We start from the raw sequence: 27,654 nt of genomic DNA, 5'->3' as shown, positions 1-27,654 counted from the left end.
GTAAACTGCAGACATCAGAGCAATTCACCCTTTTAAATGCTGTGGCTTTTATCTCTTCAGACCAAGGACATTATGAAATCTCAACACAGTAAGCAAACCCAGGAAGTTTTATCATGGATACGTTTCATATTCAGTTGTCAGCAGTTGTCACAATAATGCTGATGCAGCAAAACGATGATTGGTCTTGACCCAAGCCTCAGAGCACTCATTAAAAGAAAATGTTTATGGGACACCTGGGTGGCTGAGTGGTTGAGCATCTGCCTTGGGCTCAGGTCGTGATCCCAGGGTCCTGGAATCAAGTCCCACATTGCGCTCCCTGGAGGGAGCCTCCTTCTCCCTCTGCCTATGTCTCTGTCTCTCTCTCATGAATAAATAAATTTTAAAAAGACAGGGAGAGAAACTGCAGGATGCAGTCATGTCTCTGTCAGAAGTATTCTAGACCACAAACTTCCCCGAATTAATCAAGTAGAAAAGTAAAACCTGATGATCATGAATAACAAGCATCATCAGGTAAAGGATAATCTTTGACAACGGGGCACAGCAGCTGGAAGGGATTCTGGGCAGAGAGAGAGAGAGAGCATTACAAGTCTTCAGCTTATGCCAGCCCTGGTCTTTGGCTCCTTGTCTAAGAAAACACAAGCCACATCCCCCAAGCCTGACTGCAGAGTTCCCTCTGTCCTTGGGAGCTGGCAGCTCGACCAGTCAGGCCACGGTGCAGAAAAACACCTGGCCTCCCACCTCTCAACCTGCTGAGTCACTCTGGAGAAGTCACACAGCTGCCCTGGGCCTCAGTTCCCATCTCCGAGGGCCCCTGGAGCAATTACGATGGGTGCCCAGCCTACCCACAGGCTCTCTTGAGCACGGGCTCCTGGGAACGCAACGCCCCATCCCCTCCTGGCCCAAACCTTTGTCTCCATTCTGATCCCTCAGCATTCCCAGCTCAACCACGACCCCCATTTCCCAGCTAAGGACTGGTTTCTTCTGACCCCCCTCCACAATGTGTTCCCCACTGGCCACCCCCTCACCCTCTGCCCCACCCACCCACTTACCCGTGGTCACCCTGAGCCACGCAGAGTTCTGAATCAGGGTCCCTTGACCCTGGCCATTACCACTTCTCTAAGAATCAGAAAACAGTCAAATATATTCACAGACTGGCTGCTCTCCACTGCCCCCGGGGTGAAAACCACACTCCTGGGCCCGAATGAGGCCCCTCCTCATCTGTTCCCCTGCCTCCACTTGCCACAGATCCACGCCAACTCTCCGGACCCACCAGACCAACTCAGCAGCAACCCCAGCAGGTGGGTGAATTCTCTAGGGGACCACTGAGACCATGGGGGTTCAGAGAGGTTGAGGAACTTGCCCGACGTCACTCAGCTCAGGAGTGACAGACCCAGGTCACAAATAACTGAGATCCCTCGTTCTACATAAAAAGCAAAGCGTTTCATGGACTTGCAACTTTCTCTATTCACGCTGCCTTGGGACAAGGCTGAGAAAACAGTGGTTCAAAGGGTGGTGGGGATACAAATGGAGACCGTTTTCTTGTTCTTTTTGCAAGACTTTCATCCCTTTCGTATAGTTTTTATGTTCACGGTGGGAAACTGTTAATGACTAGCAGATATCTGTGATAAAGAGTCCCAAAGGCAACTCGCTATCACCGCATCACGGGTGCACTCCGTACAGGTGATAAAGTTGGGGGCCCGATTTTGGCTGAGGACTCACCCAGCATGGCTGGCACCAGGTGGGATGTCCCACGCAGCTCTGCCCAGGCAGACGGACGCTGCCCTGGACCACCACCTGCCCACACCTGCCCCATGCTGGCCAATCCTCCGCTGCCTCTGAACCTGGAAAAGACTTTGGATTCAGGGCTCAGCCTTTTTCTCTCCCATAAAGTAAGAGATGCTTCACAACTCCCTATGAAGAGGTTAAAAGGGTAAGCATGTATTTACTCAATGATCATTCTGAATCCCACCAAGACCCCGGTCTTCTCTGAACCTGTTCCCTCATCCACGTAAGGGATGGTAATACTGACATTCCTCCCAGTGGATGAGGTACCCTGCTGTACAAACAATAACCGGCACCACTACCATTTCTTGAGAACCTATTAAGGCCCGGTTACTTTCCCAGGCACTAAAGATGCAGGGACGCCTGGGTGACTCAGTGGTTGAGCATCTGCTTTTGGCTCAGGGCGTGATCCCGGGGTCCTGGGATCGAGTCCCATATCAGGCTCCTTGCATGGAGCCGGCTTCCCCTGTCTCTGCCTCTCTCCATGTCTCTCATGAATAAATAAATAAAATCTTTAAAAAATAAAAATTATCTTAAAAAATAAAGATACAGAGAAGAACAAGGCAGTTCTGCTCTGGGATGAATGGAGGTCTAGCAGAAGGAATATAAATCCCTAAAGGGCTTGAACTTGACCTTGAGCCCAGCAGGGAGCCATAGAGAGGTTTCTACAAGGTTGGACACATGCATTTCAGATTAGTTGCTCAGGCTCCACACGGAAGGCTGCCTGGAGGGGGCTCCCTGGAGATGGAGACAGCGTGTCCCCATCTGCTGAGGGGAGAAGAGGCCAGAAACAAGCCATGGGTAAGAACATTTTAGGAGACAGAACCACAGAGGACTTACAGCCCCAGTGCAGGGGACAGGGAAGAAGTCCTAAAGCTCAAGTTACACTGTGTTGTACATTTTTATCTATTTTCGAATCTCTCCATTTACCAAGCTCCTTATCAGTCCTGGCTGCTGAGCTGTTTCACTGCAGGAATGAAAAGCACCACGTCACCCTGACCCACTCGGAACGGGGCAGTGGGGCCAAGGAGATGAAGGGCTGCGAGATAATCACTCTACATCTACAAATGGGGAAACGGAGGCTCTCAGAGGTGGATGGATAGGCCTAAACTTCCAGTGAACCCACAGCAAGACCAGGGATTTGAACACAGATCTGTCAGGTCCCAGGGCTTGTTTCGTGGTATCCCCTACAGGGTGGACCTCCTAGCAGCATCCACAGCCTGGGTGGCCAGAAGGAGTCAGAGCTTTTCAAAACGGTGGGCGGGGCACAGTCTTTGCAGACATGAAGTGACCTGGACACCCACTGGCATCCTGAAACTCCAAAGGGAGTTTGGGGGAGAGGGTGTCAGCAGTCAGACCTCAGGCTCCCTAAAGGGAAAAATACTTAGCAAACATTGATGTACAGAAGAAGTGAGCTCCAGACTTGGGAGGGACACTTTAGAGGGCCCCCTGGTCCCATTTCCCCAGTGCACAGATGAGCCAGAGAGCCTAGGGAGGGTGTGTCTAATCCAAATGTGCATAGGGCGGCAGCACTGGGCCCTGGCATCACACCCACCTGCTCCAGGAAGCCCTCCATGATCACCAAGGTCCCTCCCCCGAAGGCCCGGGCCTCCCCAGAAAGCCTGTCAGTCAGATCCAGAGTGGACCCCCAGCTCTATCCCTCCCTGCCTGCGGGACCCGAGCCCAGGCTGTCCTGCCTCCTGGGCGGTGGCACAGATTAAGGGAATTAAGGCAGCCCCTTCCCTGGCCTGGCCTGGCCCGCCGACCGACCCAGACAACTAATGGCTGCATCCCTCCGACACCCGCACTGCCACCCGCCTCGGGGTCACCATCCCCACGACGCCCTGGGAAGCACCTGACTCCATCGTGCCTCTGACCCTCTTGCGCTGGGGGGTGGCCCTCTCCCCTCCCCACCCCTGCCAGTTTCCCCCACTTCTGCAGGCCTCTTCCCCTCCCCCTGCCAGGCTCCCCCACCTCTGCAGGCCTCTTCCCCTCCCCCTGCCATGCCTCCCCCTCCACCCCTGCCAGGCCCCCCCTCCCCACCCCTGACAGCCTCCCCCACCTCTGCAGGCCTCTTCCTCCCTCTCCCTCTCCCTCCCTCTCCCTCTCCCCCTGCCAGGCCTCTCCCCAACTCCTGCCAGGCCTCCTCCCCCACACCTTTGCCAGGCGTCCCCCTCCCCACCCCTGACAGCCTCCCCCACCTCTGCAGGCCTCCCCCTCCACCCTGCCAGGCCTCCTCCCCCTCCCCCTGCCAGGCCCCCCTTCCCCACGCCCCTGCCAGGCCCCACCCCTGCCAGTACGCCCCCAAGCCGAGGCCAGTCTGCACCCCAGGGTGCCGAAATGACTCCTCAAGGCCCGGCCCCGCCACTTCCGGCCCCACCCACTTCCGGCTGCCCGCTGGGCCGGGCACGCTGACTCCGCCCCTTCCGGTCGCCGGCCCCGCCCCTCCCCGGTACTGGGGCGACTGGGGAAGCTCCAGCACCGACACGTTGGTGTCGTTAAAAAGCAGGCCGGGTTGCCAGGTTGGTACAGTGCGGCCCTGGTAAAATATGACATTTGCACACAAATGTGCGGGAACTTAAAAAGGCCGGACTGTGCTTCTGAAACACGTTTTGCGTTTCTCGCGCAATGAAGTCCTGCTGAGGGGCCCACACGGAGCTCCCGACCTCAGCGTCCCGAGCCGCCCTCGCCCTCCCCGGTCCCCCCTCCCCGGTCCCCCCTCCCCGGTCCCACCTGCGCCGCCCCGCTGTGCTGTGCCTGGGGAGGGCAAGCGCTCGCCCGAGGGCCCACGGCGCCCCGCTCTGGCCGCTGAATGGCGTCACCTCCCAGGGGTGCTGGAGAGCAAGGGGAGCATGAAGCATCCCGGGGGGGGGGGGGGGACACCCGGTATGCGCAACAGCTGAGATGACTGCGCCGGACAGGAAGCCCAGGCCAACGCGGGGCCCTGCCCCATCCACCACCCCCTGCTCCTTGGCTTCCCAGAGACCCTCCCTCGACCCAAAAGCAGCAGCCAAACCAAGAGCTGCCATTTCTAGGAGCCTACTCTGTGCCAGGCAATGTGCGGGGCATACCCATCTCCATCCATCCCCAAAACCTCTAAAACACAGAACAGTGTCTTTCCCACTTGACACATAAGGAACACCTTTGAAAGAGCTGAAGTCACTCGCCCGATGTCCACAGCTTGTAAGCGGCAGAGTCAGGACTCGAACGCAGGTCTGTCTGGCTCTAAGGCCACTTCCCAGCTTGCCCAAGGAACTGGGCAAACAAGGTAACTGTTTGTTTTCTATCCTCGGGACTTAGCAGCAGACCAGACACGCTCCCAGGAGGCGCCCAAGCACATTTTTAGGGAGGAACAGCCAGGCTCACCGTGCCATCACCCTCCCAAAACAAAGCATATTGATAGCAAATTAAATACCACTGAATTAGCCACGACACTTACATAAAGCTATAGTTTCAAAATATTCCAGGTCATGAAAAGCTTCCAATATCAACGACAACAACAACAACAACAAAAAAGCCACCTACTTCAATTTCCCACCAAACGCTCCCACAAATAAACAATTTCTGATAAAACTGCTACTCCCATTCAAAACCCACATCACAAAATCCCCCCCAAATGGAGGATTGAAAGTCGTTATCAACAGACACAAGAACATGAGGAAAGTTCCTCCAGAACATTCAGTGCCTGCGGGGTTTTCTTTTCTTTAGCTTTTCACTGTAAAATCTTACAGATGCTGGACGGGAGGGAAAATCTGAGGTGAGGATGAACAATGTGAAATGAGGCCTGGGCTGCAAGAAAAGTAAAGCGTCCTGGCAATATCCACATCCTCTCCCATCAGACACAATACAATGTAACTCAACCAACATGCACCAAGTAATAATAACCACAGTAGTCCCTGCTCACACTGCCATCCCTGTGTGCTACACACTGTTCCAAACTTTCCCAATCATCTGTTACTCCACAGCCCTAACATGGGTATTATTAGCATCCCATTTTAGTGTTCCAGCAGGAAGAGGTAGGTAACTTGGCCAAGGTGACCCAGCTAGCAAATAGGGGTGCAACGATGAGCAGGTGGTCTGGCTCCAGCATCCATGCTCTTACCTGCTCTTACCTGCTCCAGGTGTTACACCAGGACCTGAGCACAGAGCCACAAGGTAACCCGGACACTGCCTCATCCAAAGGAAGGCCAAAGTAACTACATTTATTGAGCACCTAGCTAAGCCTCAGCTATTGTGCACACCTGGGGGGAGAAGGTTGCTATTTCCTGGGCAGCCGCCAGGCATCAGGTGCTTTACACACACAATCCCAGTGCTCATAAGGTCCTAGAGAGACGTGTTATTCTCATCTCACAGGAACAAAATTTTAGCTTAAAGTGAGTAAAAGATTCACTCAAGTCCCTACCTTTGCTCTTTCAGCTGCTACTTGCTGGCTCCTGGCAAGCTCCCTGCTCCATATTAGAACATCCTCTTTATTGATGTGCATAGTCCCCTTAAGAAGTCCCAGAAAAGGCCCCAGCTGTCAGCCCATTTCTGTCCCGCCTCTGCTGAAATGAGTCACCAGGCTGAGAATTAATCACACCAAGAACAAGCAGGGCAACCAATGACTTTCAAGCAAACTTCGTTTGTGGTTTCCACATCCTTTCTACACCAGCCACTCAACCTGGCGTGCTATGCCTAGGGCACACTCTTCAGCAGACACCTACCAAGCACCTGCTCTGTGCACAAAGCTGGAGGGGAGGGGACACAGAGCCTATGTCCTAGCTTCTCCCAAGAAGGTGACTCTAGAAATGACAGGGGCAGGGTGGGGCTGAGATAGGTAGGGAGAGACCAGGGCCTCAGAGAGAGAGACACTAATTACAGAGCTGGGGTGCCTGGACCAAGATGTGCTCCCTGCCAGGTTACTACCAGCTAAGTAGGGAAGATAGTTAACAATGACTTCATGAGGTGTAGACACTTGTTGGACCCAGGCACAGAAGCCACAAACATGCGTCCCACGTGGGTCCTCAGCTGCAGCCAGTGCACAAGAAGGACTATGAAAGATGACAGCCCCAGAGTGTGGTCAGGGCTGTGATGAAAAGATGTTCAGGACCCAGGGTGGGCAAGGAAGCACCCAAGATGAGCCTGAGCCATCTCTAGAGGCAGCAGAAAGGCAGTGCTAGCAAGAAGACACAGAAGTACAGAGTCAGGAGGAAGGAAGGGGGCCCGGTAAGTTCAAGGAACCCCTCATGGGGCTCATCAGGGAGGGGTCAGGGTCACCCGAATCCCTATGTTGAAACCCAAATCCCCAGTGCGATGGTATTTGGAGTTGGGGCTTTTGGGGAGTAACAAGGGTTAGGACGAGGTCAGTGTACGGTTCTCAAGATGGGATCAGTGCCCTTATAAGTAGAAACACAAGAGATGGACACTTGGGTGGCACAATGGTTGTCTGCCTTCAGCTTAGGTCCTGATCCCAGGGTCCTAGGATCAAGTCCCCCACGGAGCTCCCCATAGGGAGCTCCCCATAGGGACCCTGCTTCTCCCTCTGCCTGTGTCTCTGCCTCTCTTTTTCTGTGTCTCTCATGATTAAATAAATAAAATCTTCAAAATTAAAAAAGAAGAGACACATGAGAGCCTGCTTTCACCCTCTCCTGCCTCCTCATGAGCACACAGTAAGAATGCAGGAAGACAGATCATGCCAAAATTGACCAGCAGCCTGATCTTGGACTTCCTAGCCTACAGAACAATGAGAAAAACATTTCCCATGTTTCAGCCCCCCAGTCTATGGTATTTTTATTATGGCAGCCTGAGCTAAGACAGTAAAAGCCAGAGGATCAGGATAGGTCATAGATATAATGACAGAGTGTATGCTTCATCCCTGGCCACCGGGAACCCGTTAGGCAGAGGAGTGGCATAGCCAGGTGTAATTTCAGGAAGAGATCCCCCTTTCCTCGTCTGACTGCTGTTCTCTCCAAACACCCAATAACTCTAGAGCCATTATGCAGAAGGAGCGGGCAGACGGGACCTGCAGCCCTCCTAGGAGGACCCTGGACCCTAAGGATCTGCTCACAGAGATAAGATGAGGCAAGGGCTGGCCCTCACACAGCTCTTCCTCCCACACAGCTCAGCTCCATCAGTGATGGCCCTGGAGACTCTGCCTTCCCAGGTCCCAGACTGAGCAACATGGGACACTTAGGAGTTTGAGACCAAACATGGTACTAAAGGGCAGATGACAGCCTGCAAAGGGACAATGGCCAATGTCTAAATCGGAGCAGAACCATCAGCACTTCGCAGGGCTGGGAGGTGATGAGGGCCTGGATTGCACACTCCATTCCATGAAGATGCTTGGGGGTCAGGGATCTAGAGCAACACGTTTGATTCCATCTTTTCAGGCATAATCAACTTTTTAAAAGATTTTATTTATTCATGAGAGACACACAGAGATTGATACAGGACTCAATCCCAGGACCCCAGGATCATACCCTGAGCCAAAGGCAGACACTCAACCACTGAGTCACCCAGGCATCCCTCAGGTATAATCATTTTAAACAAAACAGACAGCGTGCAAATTCAAATGACCCGCACACCAAACGTTAACCCTTTGCAGACCCCGTTGCATGGACCTGAGGTACCAGGTGAACACCCAGCTTTGTGCAGCTGTTTGCACAGACTCTCCTACCACCTCCAGTACAGGGCATCCCGAGACCGCAAGCCAAGTTGCCGATCAAACTGTAACCCTTACCAACAGCAAGTGTGGTACATAAGGACTCTCAAAACACAAACTATTCCCACAACACAACAAAAGCCTGGCAACACTGAAGATGCCACAGCTGTTAAGACCACAACTATCACCCCAAGTTTTTCATTTCAAAAGCTCTAATCATCAAAGCAGCCTCACTATTCTCATGCACTGACCTTATAAATGTCATAAGTTTAAGGTCATAAAATATATCCAAGAACAAACCATCATTTCCCTGTTTTGTATATTAGGGTAGATTATGGTATAAAGATCATCTTACAGTTGGGGGAAACAAATCCAGAGAGAGGTAAGGGTATAGTGTTGTTCTGCAATTGTCTATGATCATCATCCTTGCTCACTGCACTTCAAGAGGGCAGGGACCAAGTGCCCAGCACACAGCAGGTGCTCCACACACACCCTGGGAGAAAAAGGACCACTGCAAGGCTACAGCAGTAGTTGGGCAGGATACAAACCTGAGCCTTGGGACTCCAGGCTCAGGGGTGGTTTTCACACTCTGCCACTTTCCCTCTTTCCTAGAAATGAGATTATAGCCCACATCCATGACAAAGAGGGAGGGAGTACAGCACAAGAAGGCCAGGACATCTTCCTTCTTCCACAGGAAACCACTGGAACCCAAGCACCCTTCACTCTGAGCACCAATGGGAACATGCTTGTGCTTATTGGACAGAGAACTGCCTTCTAGGAACTGCTGTTAGGAAGCAAGGGTCTCTGTACTCAGTTGTAGATATAGCAGGACAGCATGGGTGATTCCTGCCTACTGGAGGGAACCAATCAGCTGTCAACTGTCTTAGTGATGACCAAATAGACCAACTGTGTAACTACTTCCTGCTCTGGTTCTCAGACTGGAGGGAGTATCAGAATTTCCCACAGAATTTGTTAAAAGCCAGGCTGCCAGGTCCCAAACCAGTTTCTGATCCAGTAGCTAAGGGAGGAGCCTAAGAATGTGCATTTCTAAAATGCCCCCAGTGATGCTCGTGCTGCTGGTCCAGGACCCCATTTGGAGAACCACTGCTCTGATCAGTTGCTTACACACTCTCCTCATTGTAGCTCACTAAGGCAGATGTTCATGGAAGGTAGGAAGGACAGGATGCAAACTTAGGAGACAGGATGGGGGTGGGGAAGGCAAAGGAACAGACATTTCAGGAAGTGAGGCAGCATAAGCAAATGCAAGGAAGCTGGAAACAGTGGGTGGGAAAGTCAGTAGCTCAGTCAGGCCAGGAAGTAAAGGTATGAGTGAGAGTGATGGAGGATGAAATCAGAAGGACAAGTGGAGGTCTTAGACGCAGGACTCACAAGATGAGAGTTGAGCATCAGCTACAGGCCAGGCACTGTTTGCTGGTATTGCCTCCTGAATGTCATTGCCTTGTGGTCAGAAAGCACATTTTGCATTATTTCTATTCTTTTAAATGTACTGAGTTTGTTTTATGGCTGAGCATATGGTCTGTCCTAAAGAACAATCCATGTACACTTGAGAATACATATTCTGATGTTTCTGTTAGCTCTAGTTGGTTTACAGTGTAGTTCAAGTTTTCTATTTCCTTCTTGAGCCTCTATCCAGTTGTACTATCTATTACCTAAAATGGAGTATTTAAGTATCCAACAATGGACTGAATTATCTATCTCTCCCTTCATTTCAGTCAGTTTTGGTTTCATGGATTTTGACACTCTGTTGTTAGGTGCATATGTGTTTATGGTTGTTTATACCTTCCTGATAGATTTACCCATTTATCATTATAAAATGTCCCTCTTTATTTTTTTTTTAAATTTTATTTATTTATTTGAGAGAGAGAGAGAGAGACCATGAGCAGGAGAGAGGATCAGAAGGAGAGGGAGAAGCAGACTCCCTTCCAAGCAGGGAGCCCAATGCAAGGTTTGATATCAAGACCCTAGAATCATGACCTGAGCCAAAGGCAGATGCTTAACCAACTGAGCCACCCAGGCACCCCTATCTCTGTTTTTTATTTTGTCTATCTTATATAATACCAATACAGCCACTCTAGCTTTCTTGTGGCTTTGCTCTTTATATATCTTTTTCAATCCTTTTACTTTCAATCTATCTTATATTTGAATCCAAAGATATGTATCTCCTATGGACAGTATATAGTTAGATCATTTTTATGTTCTGATAATCTTTGCCTTTTGATTGGATTGTTTAACCCATTCACATTTAATGTTAATATTTGTAGAGCTGAGTTCAACTCTGCCACTTTACTGATTGTTTTCTACATGTCTCATGTCTTTTTGGTTCCTCTGCTGCTCCTTGACTGCATTCTTTTGCACTAAGTGAATAAGACACTGGGTTTGGAATAAAAGGTAGAGTGACAACTTCAAAAGGCTAATTATTTTTAATCCAGATAGCAAAATTACCTCTCTGACAATTTTTCAGTTTCTTAAATGGCTTTTCTTTTCTTTTCCTTTTTTAATAGAGTGAGAGAAGGTGAGCAGGAGGGGGAAAAGGGAGGGAGAAAGAGAATCTTAAGCAGACTCCATGTCCAGCATGGAGCCCAAAGCAAGACTTGATCTCATGACCCTGAGATTGTGACCTGAGCTAAAGTCAAGAGTTGAACACTTAACAGAGCCAGCTAGATGCTCCCAGGTGGTTTTCAAATCATTCATGATTTTTTTTTTCTCTCTGGTTCCAGCAAACAGGAGCACTTCAATTATTTGTCCAACAGCCATGGAACACCATCTAAAGAAATATCTACTACCAGTTTACTGGGCTGGAGGATTTGGAGGTATAACTTGACATGCCCACAAGGACGGATGGGACCACTTGCCATGTTTTGGGAATCTCCTTCATGACGTGGAGCAACAGCTCAGTGCTTTAAACCAAAGTAGGAAGGGATGGTTGGAATTCACAACAAAGTCCACAGTATGGGTCTTTTCAAATGTCATGGCATTGCTCTTGCAGACCTGGCACAGATGTTAATGAAGCTCTGGTGAACAGAGGTCCCTTGTGTACCTGTCCCAATGGACAGTTAAAACGCCATCCCAAACCGATCAGCCCACATCCCTGCCTGAGTGACTTATGCCTCCAACATCCCAGTTACTTGACCTCTTAGTTTCCCTACCAAGCCCTCTGCTCATCAACAAACATGAAGGGAAGCTACAAACCAGGAGTTTGTAAACCGTGACATCCCAAATTCACAATCTATATTGTCAACACCTGATGGTTGGGGCACCTGGCACCCCTCCCCCATCTTCTGGCTGGAGCACCCCCAATTTCCAATAGCCTACCCAGCAACAGGACTTGCCTGTGTCCCTGGTCTGAACTGTCTTGTATTTGTTTTTAGTCACCCCTGTAGAGGACTCGGGGGATCTCAAATGCCCAGGCTGTCATCAACTGGGTTCGTCCTGGGTGACTAATCCAGGGAGACATTCATGTCAGTGAAGAACCCATCTGCCTGAAGGTTAAAACAGAACAGGCACAATCTGTAGGCAACCTGGCCCTTGTTCACCATAAAGTATCTGGTTGGCAAAGAGATCACCTACTCCCCAGCCTGGAAGGACCCAGACTTGCTGCAGGAACCCAATTACTACCTGGCTTAATGAGCTCACTGGTCCAGTTGCTCTGGCCCAGGGAGCAATCCTGCCAACTTCCCGAAAGAAGCCACGTCTTCCAAAGCTGCATTCGGAGGTGCAATGGGGGAAAGGGAAGAAGTAGGACAATTTAACAAGAACTACAACCTGGACGCCTGGGTGGCTCAGTGGATGAGCATCTGCCTTCAGCTCAGGACATGATCCCAGGGTCCTGGGATCAAGTCCCACATCGGGCTCCCCCTGCAGGGAGCCTGCTTCTACCTCTGCCTGTGTCTCTGTCTCTCTCTGTGTCTCTCATGAGACACAGATTAAAAAAACTTTAAAAAAAAAAAAGAACTACAACCTTCAGTCAACATGAGATGTTTTTGATTCTGAAGAACAGCTTTTTAGCATATCTGTAGTCCTGAACTGAAAGCAGACTGCAATGCAAGATGGTGAAATCCATGTGTGGGCGATCCTTTATGAAGAAGCTACAGAAGCTCCACAATGGTCCCTCTGGGCTAACACGGCCACCAGGGTGTCTCTGCCCCAAGTACTGGGTTATCTAAGGTTTGCAGGGTAGTCATGAGGTGGCTGCTGCAGAGAGTGGAGTGACACTAGTTAAGGACAGGGCGGATCCGACATGAGCAACAGAGACAACGGACCACCTCCCCCCTGGGGCCCCTCTTAGCACTGACATTATCATGATCTGTGAGACCAAAGGCCAAAAATCTATTGACCCATCCTGTGCCAGGCTCTGGGAATCCTACTGCAAATCAGATGGCATCTCAAGCTTCCTAAAACCTTCTGGAACCTTCTGCCTAGTGGGAGAGTCAGACAAGTCACAGACAGCTGCAATACCATGTCCAGGACAGTAAGCAGGGAATTCTTAGGGCAGCAGGAGCCCTGGGGACATGCCTGACCTGGCCTGAGGAAGGGGAACGAGAAGGGGGACAACAGGGAAGGTTTTCTGGAGGAAATAAAGCTAGTGATGGATTCTAAGCACAAGTGGAGGGTGTTCACTAGCTAGATGAGGACAGGAAAAGCGAACAGGCAAATCTATCAGAGGGAACAGCATGTGCAAAAAGCCTGGCTCAGTCAGAAACAGTGGACAGATGGTGTAGCTGGACACATGCCCTACTGAAGGCGTGGGATGAGAGAGGCAGGAGCAGGCCACGCCATGCTAGCAAAATTGAGATGAGCAGAAGCAGCTCCTTTGGTGCATTCTTCTGCTTCCTGGCTATTCCTGTCTTTATCCAATCCCAGTGACTTCATTCACTCAATCCGAACTTGTAGGATAAGCAAACAGGTCTCTCCTGGGGGCCCAGCGAGAATGGAGGAAGTGACATCCAAGCTGGGCCATGGAGCAAGCAGGATGTCACAGGCAGAGGGAGATGGCATACAAGGATCTGGAAGAAAGAGCAGTGCTGAGCAGGGAGGTACAGCTCACTGGAGTAAATGATGGCAACCGAGCTGGGAGCACACCATGGGACCTTTGAATGCCCAGCTAAGGTCTGCACACTTTTCATATGCAATTAGCAACCGTACAAGTAGCCAGAGCAGCCCCACCACTGCCATTTCTACCTGTGCAACCTCCGGTAACTCACTCCGCAACACTGAGGTGGTGCGGGCTGAGAAGGGCAGGAAAGGAAGATGCTCCCACCCTCCATAACCCACCTGAGGCTCATTTCTGCTTCTTCGTGAGCATGCCCCACTCTCCACCTCCCACCCCAGCAGGCAGTACCATGCCAGGCACCTGAAGGCCGGCGTGCATGTGGAAAACAGGGACAATGCCAGGTGACCCCTGCAAAACTGAAACAAAGCCCTTCCCGGGCATCTCTCCATGTGGAGGGAGCACAAGCAGCTTGTGATAGGGACATGCTGGGTACCTCCCAGGACGCCAGAGCTCCCAGGGGTGAAGCGACTTGTCTCCCTAGTGGTTCCAGGCTGGATCGGGGATGAAATTCAGATTCCCTCCCAGGCCTGATAGGAGGCAGTGGAGATGGCTGCAGAGTAGACAAGATGCACACAATACCAGGGAGGCCGTGCCACGCCCCAGAAGCTGCCTTTGAAAAATCAAACCTGGCCATTAGCTGCCCTCGTCCAATCAGAGCTGGCTGGTCAGCTGCCCTCGTCCAATCAGAGCTGGCCATAGGGAAGCTTCTAGGATAGACTCCTGCATTCGGTAGCCACAGGAAATGCACTGCACATGAGGTTGCAAATTCTTCAGAGGACAGCAGCAAAATCCTGATGTGGTCATTACATGCGCTGGGATTAAAAAGGCTAGAGCCATCATGTGGAGGTTTGCTGGGTAGAGTGACCCAGCGCTCTTGAGCCATTCCCGAGTAGTCATCTCCGCTGCCAGTTACAGAGAACCTGCTATGCACCGGGCTGGATGGAGAGCCATCCCTGCTGGCTCCCACCTCGAGACCAGCTCTCCTGGAAGGTATGATGTCCACGGCGCCTCCTTCCTTAGATTCTTCAGGGAAGCATCACAGTCTTAGTGACAGGGTTTGTGATTAATTTAGATTGTGTGGGTCCCTCCTTCCCCGGAATGAAAGCTGATGTGGGCTGAGACCTTGCCACACCTCCTCTTCATGGGGCCCTCTTTCCTTCCAGGGACACACAGGAAGCCCTCAAATATGCACTGTCATTGCTTGTCATCAGACTGAGCTTCTTGTTTACAGAGGAGGAAACTGAAGCACAACGGAATTTAATTAACCTGCCTAGGGCCACGCACTTCATAGAAGGCAGAGCTGCAGCCCTCCAGAACCTGGCCCCTGCTCCCAAGGACGTGAACCTCTAAAGCAGCACTGCCCGAAAGAAAGACAATGTGAGCCCCACCCGCAAAGTTTAATTCTCTAGTTGCCACATTAAAAACAAAAAGAAACAAGTGAAATGAATTTTAATAATACATTTCATTTGGCCCAACAGATCCAAAATAGCATTTCAATGTGTAATCAATGTTAACATTTTTCCTGAGATCTTTTTCACTCTCCTGCTGATACAGTCTTAGAAATCGAGTGTGTATTTTTTTTACTCACCACCCCAGGTCAATTCAGAAGAGCAACATTTCAGGGCTCAAAGGCACTGAGCAATGGCGAGTGCCAGGAGCTCAGCTTTAGGAGCCCCTACCCATCTCCGGGCGAGCAAGTATATACATCACCCAGCACATGGAGACTCATCCACAATCGCTATGACCACATCTCCAACTACCACCAGCAGCAGCACCGGTTACAAACACCTACTGCACACCAACACGGCTCTGGGCGGTCTGCACAGGTTATTCTGACCTGCGCACCAGGGCTAGGGACACTGGATGGCCTTCCTATTGACCGAAAAAGGGAGTGAGGCTCAGAATGATTAGGAGATGTGCTCTAGGTCACGAAGCTAACAAGGTGCAATCAGGTAGTTAAGTTACATCTGACTCCAAGCAACAGCAGCGATTATTTATTGAGCACCTACTGTGTGCCAATACCCTGTGTTGAAAGATGAGCACAAACATGCCAGGCAAGGTCCCTGCCTCCTGATGCTTTTGCCCTGGCTTATGGGGATGGAGGAATGATGATAAACGAGGAAAAACCCCTTCAGATGGTGATGATTTCAGAAGAAAAAAGAATGCAGTAGAAAAGAACAACAGCAGAAGGGAGACAGGTATCTACCTACAGTGGACAGGGAAGACCTCTGGGGGGAGGGGAAATTCAAGCCGAGATGTGAAGCATGAGAAGACCATGGTTCGGGTGAGGACAGGGAAGAGTGTGCCAGACATCAAGCAGCAAACACAAACCTTGGTGCAGGAAGAGTCCAGCGTGTTCCAGGAGCCAACAGAAAGGCAGCCGGGCTCCCATGCCAGCAGCCTCTCTGGAGCAACCAGGTTGGCCCCCATGCCATTCCTCCTGCCTCAGGGCACTCCCATGCCCCGGCTTGGAAAACGAGAAGCCAAGAAATCATTCTCCAGATGTCAAGAACAAGTCCAGGCTGGAGGCTCCCAGCACAGTGCCTGGCATGAAGTACAATCCAGGAGCATGGGCTGAGTGGCTGAATGATGGACTGGCAGTGAGAAGACAGAGTGGAAGTGCCAGAACAGAACCTAGGCAGGACAGATCCCAGGAACAACATTTTAACTCCGTAAGCCTTGCTTCAAACCCTAGGTACACTAGCCAAAAAGTGGAAGCCACCCAAACATCCATCAACAGATGAATGGAAAATATAAAGCGATCTAGCCACACAATGAAATACTACTCACCCATAAAAAAGGACCGAGGCACTGACACCCATTACAACCTGGATGAACCTTCAGGGCATTATGCTGTCGCAAAAGGCCACACGTAATAGGATTCTATCAACACGAAATGTCCAGAATGGGCAAATCCTTAGAGATGCAATGCAGACCAGTGGTTGCCAGGGGCTGATGGGAGGGTGGGGAGTAAGTGCTTAATGGATACAGGCCTTTCATTGCAAGAGATGAAAATGTTTTGGAACTAGAGACAGACAGCAGTTGCATAACTTTGCAAATGTACTAAATGCCACTGAATGGTACACTTTAAAATGGTTTGTCTTATGTCATGTGAATTGCACCTCAATTTTTAAAAAGCAAGGGTACAGGGGCAGAGAGGGAGGGAACTGTTTCACCAGAGAATCTAGGTTGTGACCCCGTTGAATAAAACCCCATGTCTCAGCAAGCAGAAAGGACTGACCCGCGTCCAGAAGCAACAGGATACAATGGGAATGGGGGGGGGGGGTGGACAGGGGCTCCCAAGGCTAGGAGAAGTAGAAAGCCACTTCACCAGATCACTCCTCACCTCCACTCCCATAGTTCGTGATCCTCGCAGGCTGCCTACCCTGCAAAGAAAGCAGGGCACCCTCGGAGGTATTTCCCACCCCTCGAACTGAGGAAGAGACCAGGGGCCAGTCCAGGGCTCCCAAATCAGAATGCAGCCGAGGTGGAGGCACTGGGGCCAGCAGGCTGAGCCAGCGCGTTCCCTGACCTGGCACACACAAGGGCATTACTGCCACATGGGCAGCCCTTGGCAGTCTCAGGATGGCATACAGAACCTCCTTTCATTCCCTAGCATGGCCCTGCAGCCAAGTCTGGGCCATTGGGTAGAAAGGACAGCAGGAGGCCGCATCCACACAGCATCTGGGTCCTCTGAGGCGCAGGCAGGGACTTCAGGGCATGTGCTAGGTCCTGAGGATACTTCCAGGGCCTGGAAAGGATCAAGGGGACACCACAGGCCTCACAGAGAAACAGACCTAACACCCCATTAAGGTCTGGCTGCTCAAGGGAACAGAGTCATAGCTACTGCCCACCGCAGAAGGCTGGGCCTTCACCTCTGTTTAGTTCATCCCCATGCCCATGTGCCCGGCAGGAACAGGGACTGGGGCTGTCCGTTTTACAAATGAGGACACTGACTTGTAAGGGGTTCAGAAAAGTACACAGGCTCGTCCACCATCAGCTGGCAAATGGCAGAGCCAGCATTCAAACCCAAAGCTGCCGTCAAAACCTCCCATGCCAAATGATGATGCCACCACCATTTGCTTTTTTTCCTACAAAACTCATACAAGGCAGTATAGGGTCATGGTAAGATCATGGACTGCCAGTCTGGGATGATGGGAACATTCTGGGCTTGATGGGGACGGCTGCACAACAATATGAACATATCACCACTGACTCGTACACTTAAATATAATTAACGTGATCATCATTATTAAATAGTACATATATATTTAACACAAAGATATTTTAAGAAATGATCAGGAATCAGGTCATTAAGGAATTGTCCATAGGGGCACCTGGGTGGCTTAGTTTGGTTAGGCATCCAACTCTTGATTTTGGCTCAGGTCATGATCTCAAAGTCGTGGGATGGAGCCCCTTGATGGGTGTAGAGATTACTTAAATAAATTTTGAAAAAGAAAAACAGCTATAGGAGCACCAGGGTGGCTCAGTGGTTGAGCGTCTGCCTTTGGCTCAGGGCGTGATTCCAGGGTCCTGGGATCGAGTCCCACATGGGGCTCACTGCAAGGAGCCTGCTTCTCCCTCTGCCTATGTCTCTGCCTCTCTCTCTGTGTCCCTCATGAACAAATAAATAAATAAAATATTTTTAAAAATGAAATAAAATAAATCTTTAAAGAAAGAAATTGTAAATAAGTTTTTAAAAATAGATAACATACTATATTCTCTAAACATGGTAAAATTCAATTAGGAGCTAATAAAAAATATGTCCCCCCAAAAAAGTAATAATGTAGCCTGCTTGGGTGCAGACCCTGCTCCCCCACGTACCAGCTCTGTGGCCCTGTGGCAGGCTTCAGAGGCTGTCTGTACCCATCTATAAAGTGAGAAACACAAGGCACCTCCCTCTGAGCTTGTGTCCAAAACCGAATGAACTCAAATCAGGGACAGCACAGACCAGGAGACAGCAAACTCAAGCTGCAAAGGGCCAGGTAGTGCTTCTGGCTTTACAGGTGATGGCAACAGCTGCGCAACTCTGTCAACAGAGCAGGGAAGCAGCCACAGACAACAGGTGCACAAATGGGCATGGCTGAGTGCTAATAAAACTTTATTTACAGAAGCAGACGGGGCTAATAGGGCCACAGCTTGCCAACGACGGCATGCACCCCAGCCCCTGGTGGGTGCCTAACAAGTATTAACTGTTACAATTAAGAAAAAAAAAATGGCATTTATCTCAATTCATTTCTAGAGATGAATGAGAGGTAAAATATTTCCTGTTGCAGTTCCAAAAATAAATACTAATACCGAAGGCGAAAGGAGAGCCTCAGTCCCTGCTGGGGAGGGGGCCTCACCCTCACTCTGCTACTTTCGGGCCATTCTGGACCAGGCTCCCACCTCGCACAGGAGGGGCTTCTAGCCCCTGCCTCACAGCCTCAGGCTCTCAGGCCCCCTCCTTGCTCATGCCCTCCCCCCAGCTGGCTCATAGTCCCCGGGCTGCCCACCTGGCGTTGGAAAGGCCAGAGCAAAAAAAAAAAACATTTGCTGACAGGGATCCCTGGGTGGCTCAGCTGTTTAGTGCCTGCCTTTGGCCCAGGGCGCGATCCTGGAGTCCCAGGATCGAGTCCCACGTCAGGCTCCCGGCGTGGAGCCTGCTTCTCCCTCCTCCTGTGTCTCTGCCTCTCTCTCTCTATGTCTATCATAAATAAATAAATAAAAATCTTTAAAAAAAAAAAAAAAGAAAGAAAGAAAACATTTGCTGACAGTATTCTGGGCTAGAGTGACAATGACAAGCAAGGTCCCACTGCTGGCCTGCCCTGGAGTCCTTTCCTGAGCCTCAGATCACAGCAACACTAATGGCTTCTGGCTTCAAGGTAACCTATTTCGATGTAAAGCCCTGAGAAGCCTCCTCTGATTGATTCCTCACATGGGTCCTGTAAGAAGGTCGACGCTGCTTTACAGGGATCAGCGTGTTCCACGGAGCAACCCCTAGGATCTGGAGCGTGGGACCCCCGCTGGTGAGTTCCGCCCCCGCCTCCACCTCCAGGCTCAGCCCCTGCCTGTCAGGTGCTCACATAATCTTTCCCTAGAGAGGTGCTGTGCAGCTTCCGTGAGATAATTCACAGGAGGAGGGGGAGTTTAAGCAACGATAGCTATACTCCTCCCATGAGCATCACAAGAAAAGGAACCGGGCTACAGACGGTTAAGAGATTTGCCCAGGGTGGCACAGCCAGGAGGGTCCCAGCTGGTCCTTGATGCAGCCCCTCCTCTGACCTGGCCCTGTCCTGTCCCAGCTCAGCTCACCTAGCTGGTGCTGATGATTTGTTCTTTTAGGGGTATAAGAGTCTTCCTAGGAATTGAGCGGAAATCACTGTAAACACTGAGCAGGAAAGCAGCCCAGATGACAGAAGCATCAAAGGAGCTGCTCAGGCCGAGTGGGTGGCCTTGACTGTGCATACTATAAACTCAGGACTCCTGCCCACAGCCCTCGACATCTCACACGGGTGTGCACTCACTCCCATCAGCCAACAGGTACCCACTCCCTTCATCTTTCACTCCCATTGATTGAATATTTAGCTTATTGGCCTGATGTTGTTAGCTAGGGAAGGAAGGGCTCAAAGGGCCTCTAAATGGGGTGGCTGCTCTGGGACAAAACCAAAGGATGAATTTTTTAACCATAAGCTCCCTCACCATCACCACTTAGGAAGTGGTGCCCATGCCCAGAGACCACACTTTGGTCCCCATACCAGCCCAGCCAGAGGGACCCCTGCCCCAATTTTGCACAGGAAATGGAGGCTCAGAAAGGTTAATCCTGTTGTCTGAGATCACACAGCCTTAAGGACCAGGACAAAGGTGAATCGATTTCAGAAGCCCTACAAGGCGACTCAAACCCCCCCAAGAGACCAAGCGAGGAGAACCAGAACCCAGTGCAGTCGTCCCCAGTCTTTCTGAGGGAGGCACCCCGTGTTAGTTACAAAGTCACAGCTGAGTGAAGGGCAGGGCCCCAATGGAAACCAGGCAGTCTGGCTCCAGAGCCTGCAGGGAGGCAGGTCCCATTCCCAGGGACTTCAGCAAACAGCTCCAGCACAAGTGGCAATGGCTGCTGGCATGTGTCTGGCTTAGCCACGGTTGCTTATGCCACTCCTCTCCTGGCCCCAACCTACCGTCTACGCTAAGAGAGCGGGGACCTCCATCCTGCTTCCTCAGCATGAAACCTGCCAGTCAGACCTGCAGAGAGACCATCAAGCTCTGTCCCCCGCTATGCACGTCCCTGTCATAGCGCTGACATGATGGGTGCCAGCGTAACTACCTCTCCAGGAAGGTGGAGCCCCCATCCAAGCAGGGCTGCCCCTCAGACCTCATTGTGTCCCCACTCTCTGGTGCGCAAGGTTTGCTTAAGGAAAAATGTCACACATCTTCAACTATATATGGAAATATGTTCTAAAAGGGCACAGGTGAGAGAACCCACAATCTGTACAGCAAAGTGAAGAAACACCAGCAAACTGAAACAGGAGACCTGGGCCTTCATGTATGAATAGGAGTTCTCCAGGCAGACGAGAGAGGACATTGCCCAAAGAAACCAAAACCCAAAACCCAAACCAAACAGAAGCACGATATGTGGGGAGAAGCCTGCGTGTGAAGACATGTCCGGGGAACACAGAGGTGGCACATGTGGCAGGGACAGAGTTGGGCCAGGGAAGCCAAGATGTGGGGAACATGGGAGGTCACAGAGGCAGCAGGAGCTAAGGATGGTTTCTGAAGGACAGTGGCAACGTTCACATTTGTTGGGGCCACACTCAGACCCTATGAGGGATTCCTCACTGGGAGAAGTCTCCTCAAGGTGGGAGTTACCCCCAGCTCCGGAGACATGCTCGGCATCACAGACCACGTGCAAGAGTCCCAACAGCCATCATCCACGGTCAAGAAGACCTTTCTGAGAGCAGCGGATCTGGGAGTTGCCCTGCTGGGCAAGCAAATGACAGGGGTCCTGACCATCCCATATGCCATCCCCAAACCTCCTTGCCCACCTGGGCTCATGGCAGTGCCACCCACCCACCCGAGGTCTGGAGGAGAAACCAGCTCCTCCACAGACTCACCCTACGCCAGGGGGTCACTCAGTGGGGAAGGGCCCCCCTCACGTGGGATATTTACTGTGAGCAGAGCCCTCCCTGTGTGAGGGGCTGAGGCTCCACTCGCCCTTCTACATCTAATCTGGCCTGGGAGGCTGAGGCATCAGACACGGCAGCGTGTCCCACCCCACCATACAGGGAAGCTCCGGCGGGGCAAGGGGTTCTCCTTGACCTTGCTGGAGAAGGAGCTGGCCAGTGGAAGGAAGGGCGTTCCCAGAGAGGGAACAGCACAGCAAAGGCCAAGGACACTGTGCCTCCCAGTGTGCGTGAAAAGGGTGGGGGCGGCGGAGGACCAGCCGTTAGATACCGTATCTCTGGCGTCTAAAGAGCCGGGCAGAGGCTGGCAGAGAGCCCAGGCCGGCCAAGCCATCAGTAAAAGGCAGACTAGGGTGTGTGGGGACGGGGGGGGGGGGGGGGGGCGGGGGATTTCGGGGCCGGGGGCCTTCTATGGCGAAAGACTCAAGCCCGGCAATTGGCCTCCATCAGGGAGGATGAGGCCGGATCCTCAGGAGCCCGCAGCAGGGAGGGGGGGTGAGGGGGTCAGGGGGTGAGGCGGGGAGGGGGCAGCGGGCTGGGGATGAGGGCACAGCGCGCTAACGCAGGCCCACAGCCCGGGCCTGAACGCAGGGCGCCCCGGCAAGGTGCCCGGCCCGCGGAGCCAATCCCTGCGCGCCATCTCCCGAGGCTGCGTGCGCCCAGGGCGCGCCGGCGGGGCAGCAGGGTGGGTACCAGCCTTTCTTCCCAGCGCTTCAGCCTCCTCCCCGCGCCCACGTGGGCGGAGCCGCGCGGGGGGGTGCGGGGCAGGGGCCGCCGCGGCGGGTGCCGTGCGCGGGGCGGGGGTGCGGGGGTGCGGGGGTGCGGGCGGGGCGGCCTCGCCCTCCCGGCCCCCCGCCGCCCCGGAGCGGCCCGCGGCTCCAGCCTCTGTGCCACCTCGCCCGGGACCTGGGGGGACCCTGACTTACTCAGTGGGCTGGACTCGGAGGGCACCGGTCGGCCACGCCCCCCGCGCCACTCCCTGGGGCTGCCGGTGGGTCCCCCTCCCCCTCCTCGGATCTGGGGCGGAATGGGGAGAGGAGTGGAAATGGGGGTGGCGTGAGGGAGAGAGGGGGCTGGGGGGCGGAACGGGGAAGGGGCCTACGGAGGGAGGCGACGCAGAGTCCTCCTGCTGGGAGACGCCGAAGGGGGATTTGGAGGGAATGGGGGATGGGAGCGGAAGGGTGGAGGACCACGGAGGTGAGACACGAGAGTGGCAGGGCATCTGGAGGGGCGCGAAGGCTGGGGAGGGTGGGTGGGCGATGGGGCGGGACGGCGCCGGTCCCCGCGTCCCGTGCCGCGGGGTCCGCCCATCAGCCGGTGCACGGGTCCCCTTCGGCCAGGGCGCGCCCCCACCCCTCCCCCCCACGGCGCACCTGTACCCACCTGCTCGGCGCTCGGGCCCGAGCCGGGCAGCAGCTGCGAACGTAGCGAGCGCAGCCCCGCGCCGCATCCTCCGGCCGCCCCCTCCCCGCCCCGAGCTTACGCTGCCACCGCCCCCGCCTTAAAAAGGACAAAACGGAACAGAAAAAGGTTGCGTGCAAAAAAAATAAAGAAAGAAAAAAAGAAAAAGAAAAATCGTAAGAAGCCAACGAAGAAGATGGGCAGATGCGCGCGGCTCGGCGGGGCGGGGGTCGAGGTGCGGCGGCACCGGGGACCGCGCTCGGGGCAGCCGGCAGGCGCGTGCCGCACGCTCCCGGCTGCAGCTCCTGCGATCGCCCGGCGCCCGGTTCCCGGCGCGGCCCCGCCCCTCCCCGGGCCGCCCCTCCGATTGGCCCGTGCCCCTGCCAGTCAGGGGGAAGGCGCTGCGCTCGCCCCGCCCCCGCCCGGGGCCGAGGCCGGGAGCGGTTCGGCGGCCGCCAGAGGAGGTGCGGGGAGGCCCGAGCGTGCGCACTTGGCCCCGCGGCCCGCGCGGGGGAAGGCTGGGGTCTCGCGGCTGAGCGCCCCGGGTCGCGCGGGGTCGCGGCGCCCGCTGGGTCGGAGCTGCCCTGGGGATTGCTTGCGGGCTCCGGTAAGGGCTGAAGGCCCCGGAGGCTCATCCTCGCCTTCACCTGCGACTGAGGCCATCCTAGGCCATCGGTGGGCGGGGAGACACCACCGCCCACCGTCCCGGATTTCCCCCTTTGTGCCGATGGAGATCTCAGAGTCACAGGTGAAAGGCAATATTGTAAGTGACACAGCTAGCAAGTGGCAGAGCCAGGAGTCTTTAGGCCTGAGCCCATAGCCTCACCACTAGGCAAAAAATCATCATCACCATAAAATAGTGGAAGGATGTGATACATGGCCGGTGGAGGCTGGACGGGAGGGTAGGATTTAGCGAGGCAAAGGTCCATCCATTCAGTCCCGTTCCGCAAATATTTTTGGACACCCACTACGTACCAGGGAGCCATTAAGATCTAGATAGAAGGCAGTGAACAGAAGGAAGGCCCCTGCCCTCCTGGAGCTTAGATTCCAGCAAAGAAAAGGGGAGAGCATTCGCATTAAGCATGGCTAAGCAGCTTGATTTGGAAGAAAATGCGACATATTTGAGAATCTAAAGAAGGAGGGGCACCTCTGGGTTACAGAGAGGTGAGTAGGAGAATGGTGGGGATGAGGATGGGCAGGTGGGCAGAGGCCAGGGCGTGTAAGATCTGTAGGCTGTGGGAAAGGCTTTGGAATTGACCCCGAGGCTGTCTCAACAGGGAGGGGGGTCTGTGGGACCACTGTGAGATTCACATATTACACATGTCCTGGTCTGCTGCCCCGCCTCTCAGCTCTGCAGTGAATGCACCCCTACTGCCACAGCGTGGACACTCCCCAGCCAAGACACAGGTACCATCACTTTGTCCCCGCTAGGGATGAGGAGGCCCTGGGGCCCAGGACACACAGCAGGCAGTAATGTGGGAACGAAGAGTCTGGCTGTCTCCAGAGCAGCTTTCAGGTATCCTGGGACTTGCGGTATGGTGAGCCGGGGCCTCAAAGTCCCTGGGAGGCATGTTTCAGCCCAGCATGAGGACAAGCATTCTTATGAGAAATGCTGTTCCCTGAGAAGTTGTGAGCTCCCATCCCCTTGACAGGCCGTCCACGTGTGAGGGTCTTGGGGAAGGAGCTCCTGTGGCTTTCCAGATGGGGAGCAGAGCAGCAGGTACTGCCCACTAACCCGCCTCTGCTGGGGCCAGGCTCTCTGGGGCAGGGAGTGGGGGATCCCAGTTTGGCCACTTACTAGCTGGTGGCCTTAGGCAAATTACTGACTTTTGCTTTCATCAGTGTCCTTATCTGTAAAATGGACCTTAAAATAGTAATAATCTCATGGGTTTGGGTGGGGATTAAGTGAGTTGATACGTAAGGATCTGTTTACTTTCTGAAGGCTGCCATCATAAATTACCACAGACCCGGAGGCTTAAAACAACAGAAATGTGTGCTCTCATGATATTGTAGGGTGAAAGTCCCAAGTCCAGTGATTAGCAGGGGCATATTCCCTCTAGAAGCTCTCAGGGGAAATTCTTTCCTGTTTCTCTCAGCACCAAGGGGCTCCAGGTGTTTCTGGGCTTATGACCACATCACTCAAATCTCTGCCTCTGCCTTCATATGGCCTTCTCCTCTGTCTATGCCTCCTTTTTTATTTGTTTGTTTGTTTATTTTTAAGGTTCTATTTTATTCATGAGAGACACACAGAGAGAGGCAGAGGGAGAAGCAGGCTCCCTGTGGAGAGCCCGATGCAGGACTCGATCCCAGGACCTGGGGATCACAACCTGAGCCAAAGGCAGATACTCAACCACTGAGCCACCCAGGCATCCCTGATTATTTTTGAGAGAGAGTGTGAGTGGAGGATGGGGCAGAGAGGGAGAAAGAGAATCCCAAGCAGCCTCCACACCCAGCGTGGAGCCCGACATGAGGCTCGATCTCACAATCCTGAAATCATGACCTGAGCCGGAATCAAGAGTCGGATACTAAACCGACTGAGCCACCCAGGCTCTCCTACACCTCCTCTTTTATAAAGACACAGGTCAGTGGATTAGGACCCATTGAGCTAACCCAGGATTATCTCACCTCAAGATCCTTAACTTAATCACATCTACAAAGACCCTTTTTCCAAATAAGACCGCATTTGCAGGTTCCAGGATGTTATTGTAAATTATAGAATTATAGAACTACAATCGTGAGCATTCCTAAGGAGGGGAAGAGGATACTAGGAGATCACATCATGTGGAATTTGGCTTGGTCTGAGGGCCTGAGAGTTTCCCCTGAGGAAGTCAACCTTAAGTATCAGCTACCTAGATGAAGAAGAAGAGAGAATATTTCAGAGAGCAAGCAGTAGCACGAAGACACTGAGTTAGGGTTTAACCTTCCAGTGGGAAGGGAGCCATGAAGGCTTCTTGAGGAAGGGCATGAGTGACAAGATTTGAGGAGGCATGTGCAGAAGGGCAGGCTGGCCCCACCAGCACCATCAGTGATTCCACAGACATACATGGGCATCCATTGTGCACTGGTGCTTTGCCAGGCAGCAGGGACATGGCCAGGAAACCACTCGTCTCTGTCTAGTGGCTCATGGATCAGTGGGAGAGACCAGAGTGGATCATTATGATGAGGTAGTTCAGGTAATAGCAGAATGGGGAAGGAACTCCTAGGACCACTTCAGGGAGTCAGGAGAGGCTTCCTGGAGGAGGAGACATGTTTACTGAGGTTAGAGAAGGCAGGGAGGAAGCAGGCCTTCCAGGCAACGGGAACAGCAGATACAGAGGAGCCCTGGATGCCTGAAAACTGAGACATGGATTTCAGGCCTGCTGCCATATGGGGAGCACATGAGATTAAGAGGCTGGCAAGACCCGATCACAAGGACTTCCGGTCATTAAGGTATTTGGGACAGGCCATGATGCCGCTGGAGTTGGTTGGTAGACTCTTGCATTTGCATGGAGGCTGAGTAGGAAGGTAGAGGAGAGAGACTATTGAGTTGGTTGAGATGAGGGAGGTTGAAGGTCAGAACCAAGGCAGTTTGTGCTGTGGTCCCAGGAGGACAGGTCAGGACTGTCTGAGTAGCACCTCCACCCCAGACTGGGTGGTTAAAACTGACCCAACTTGTAAGACTTGCCTTCTGGGTGCTGGGTTGTGCTGGGGAGGGTAGTAATAATAACGAGCTGGCCATGCTTGCTCTAAACAGATACTGATGCGGGCATTCTGTGAGCGTTAGCCTGTTTCATCAACCGGCCTCGGTAGAGAGAGGTTAGGCAACTTGCCCAAGATCACACAGCCAACAGAGCCAGAATGCAGAGCCTGGCAGCCTGGCACTATCTGAGCTTCATATTTAAAATCCCTCCTTCTAGGGACACCTGACTGGCTCAGTGGTTGAGTGTCTGCCTTCGGCTCAGGGTGTGATCCTGGAGTCTCAGGATGATCGAGTCCTGCATCAGGCTCCCTGCGTGGAGCTTGCTTCTCTCTCTGCCAGTGTCTCTGCCTCTCTCTGTGTCTCTCATGAATAAATAAAATCTTTTTAAAAAATCCCTCCTTCTCCTTAGAAACTGAGAAATGTAGAAGTTCAACAACTTACCTAAGGTCACCTGCTGGTCAGTGGCTGAGTTGTGACTGGCACCGTCAGCTGGGATCCCACAGTGGCAGATGCCACTATGGTACTGGGCATCTCCTAAGTAGCAGAAAACCAGCCTGCTGCTGGTGAGGTGCACGGGAAAGCTCTGGGCATCCCCCTGAGGCCCAGGGGGACAGGCGAACCAAGTGCCGGGCGAGGGGTGGGGAGTACCAGGCTCTGCAGCGGGCTCAGCCACAAATTAGTTGTGTCCCTGGGACAAGTCCCATCACTACTCTGAGCCTTGGTCTCCGGTCTCCTCCCTGCCAAACAGAAATGGTGCCACACCTCACACCTGCTGGACGCTCTGGGATGTGAGTCCTGGTTCCACCATTTGCTCCCAGTGTCACCATCTGAGCGATGGGAAGAAAGGAACCTGCTTCACAGGCTGGCTAGGCTGTTGAGACGGGGCCCACCTAAAGCAGCTGGGCTGTTAGTGCATGCCCCGGGT

The 27,654-nt window shown here is 52.8% G+C and overlaps 1 protein-coding gene across 2 annotated transcripts in view; it reads right to left on the bottom strand.

The window, feature by feature from the left end:
- The window catches only part of JAKMIP1 (janus kinase and microtubule interacting protein 1), a 112,133-nt gene extending 89,074 nt beyond the window's left edge, over positions 1–23,059 (bottom strand). Inside the window, exon 1 of one of the 2 annotated variants that reach the window (XM_055326439.1) lies at positions 23,033–23,059. The gene's annotated coding sequence lies outside the window, so the exon portion shown is untranslated. The remainder of the gene's footprint in view (positions 1–23,032) is intronic. The other variant, XM_055326438.1, reaches the window with a different exon arrangement.
- Between the last annotated feature and the right edge of the window lie 4,595 nt (positions 23,060–27,654).

This window comes from Nyctereutes procyonoides, unplaced genomic scaffold, assembly GCF_905146905.1.
Source record: "Nyctereutes procyonoides isolate TBG_1078 unplaced genomic scaffold, NYPRO_anot_genome, whole genome shotgun sequence".
In the NCBI taxonomy this organism is placed as follows: domain Eukaryota; kingdom Metazoa; phylum Chordata; class Mammalia; order Carnivora; family Canidae; genus Nyctereutes; species Nyctereutes procyonoides.
The sequence above is the reverse complement of the archived record's forward strand: the minus strand, read 5'-3'. Positions and strand labels throughout refer to the sequence as shown.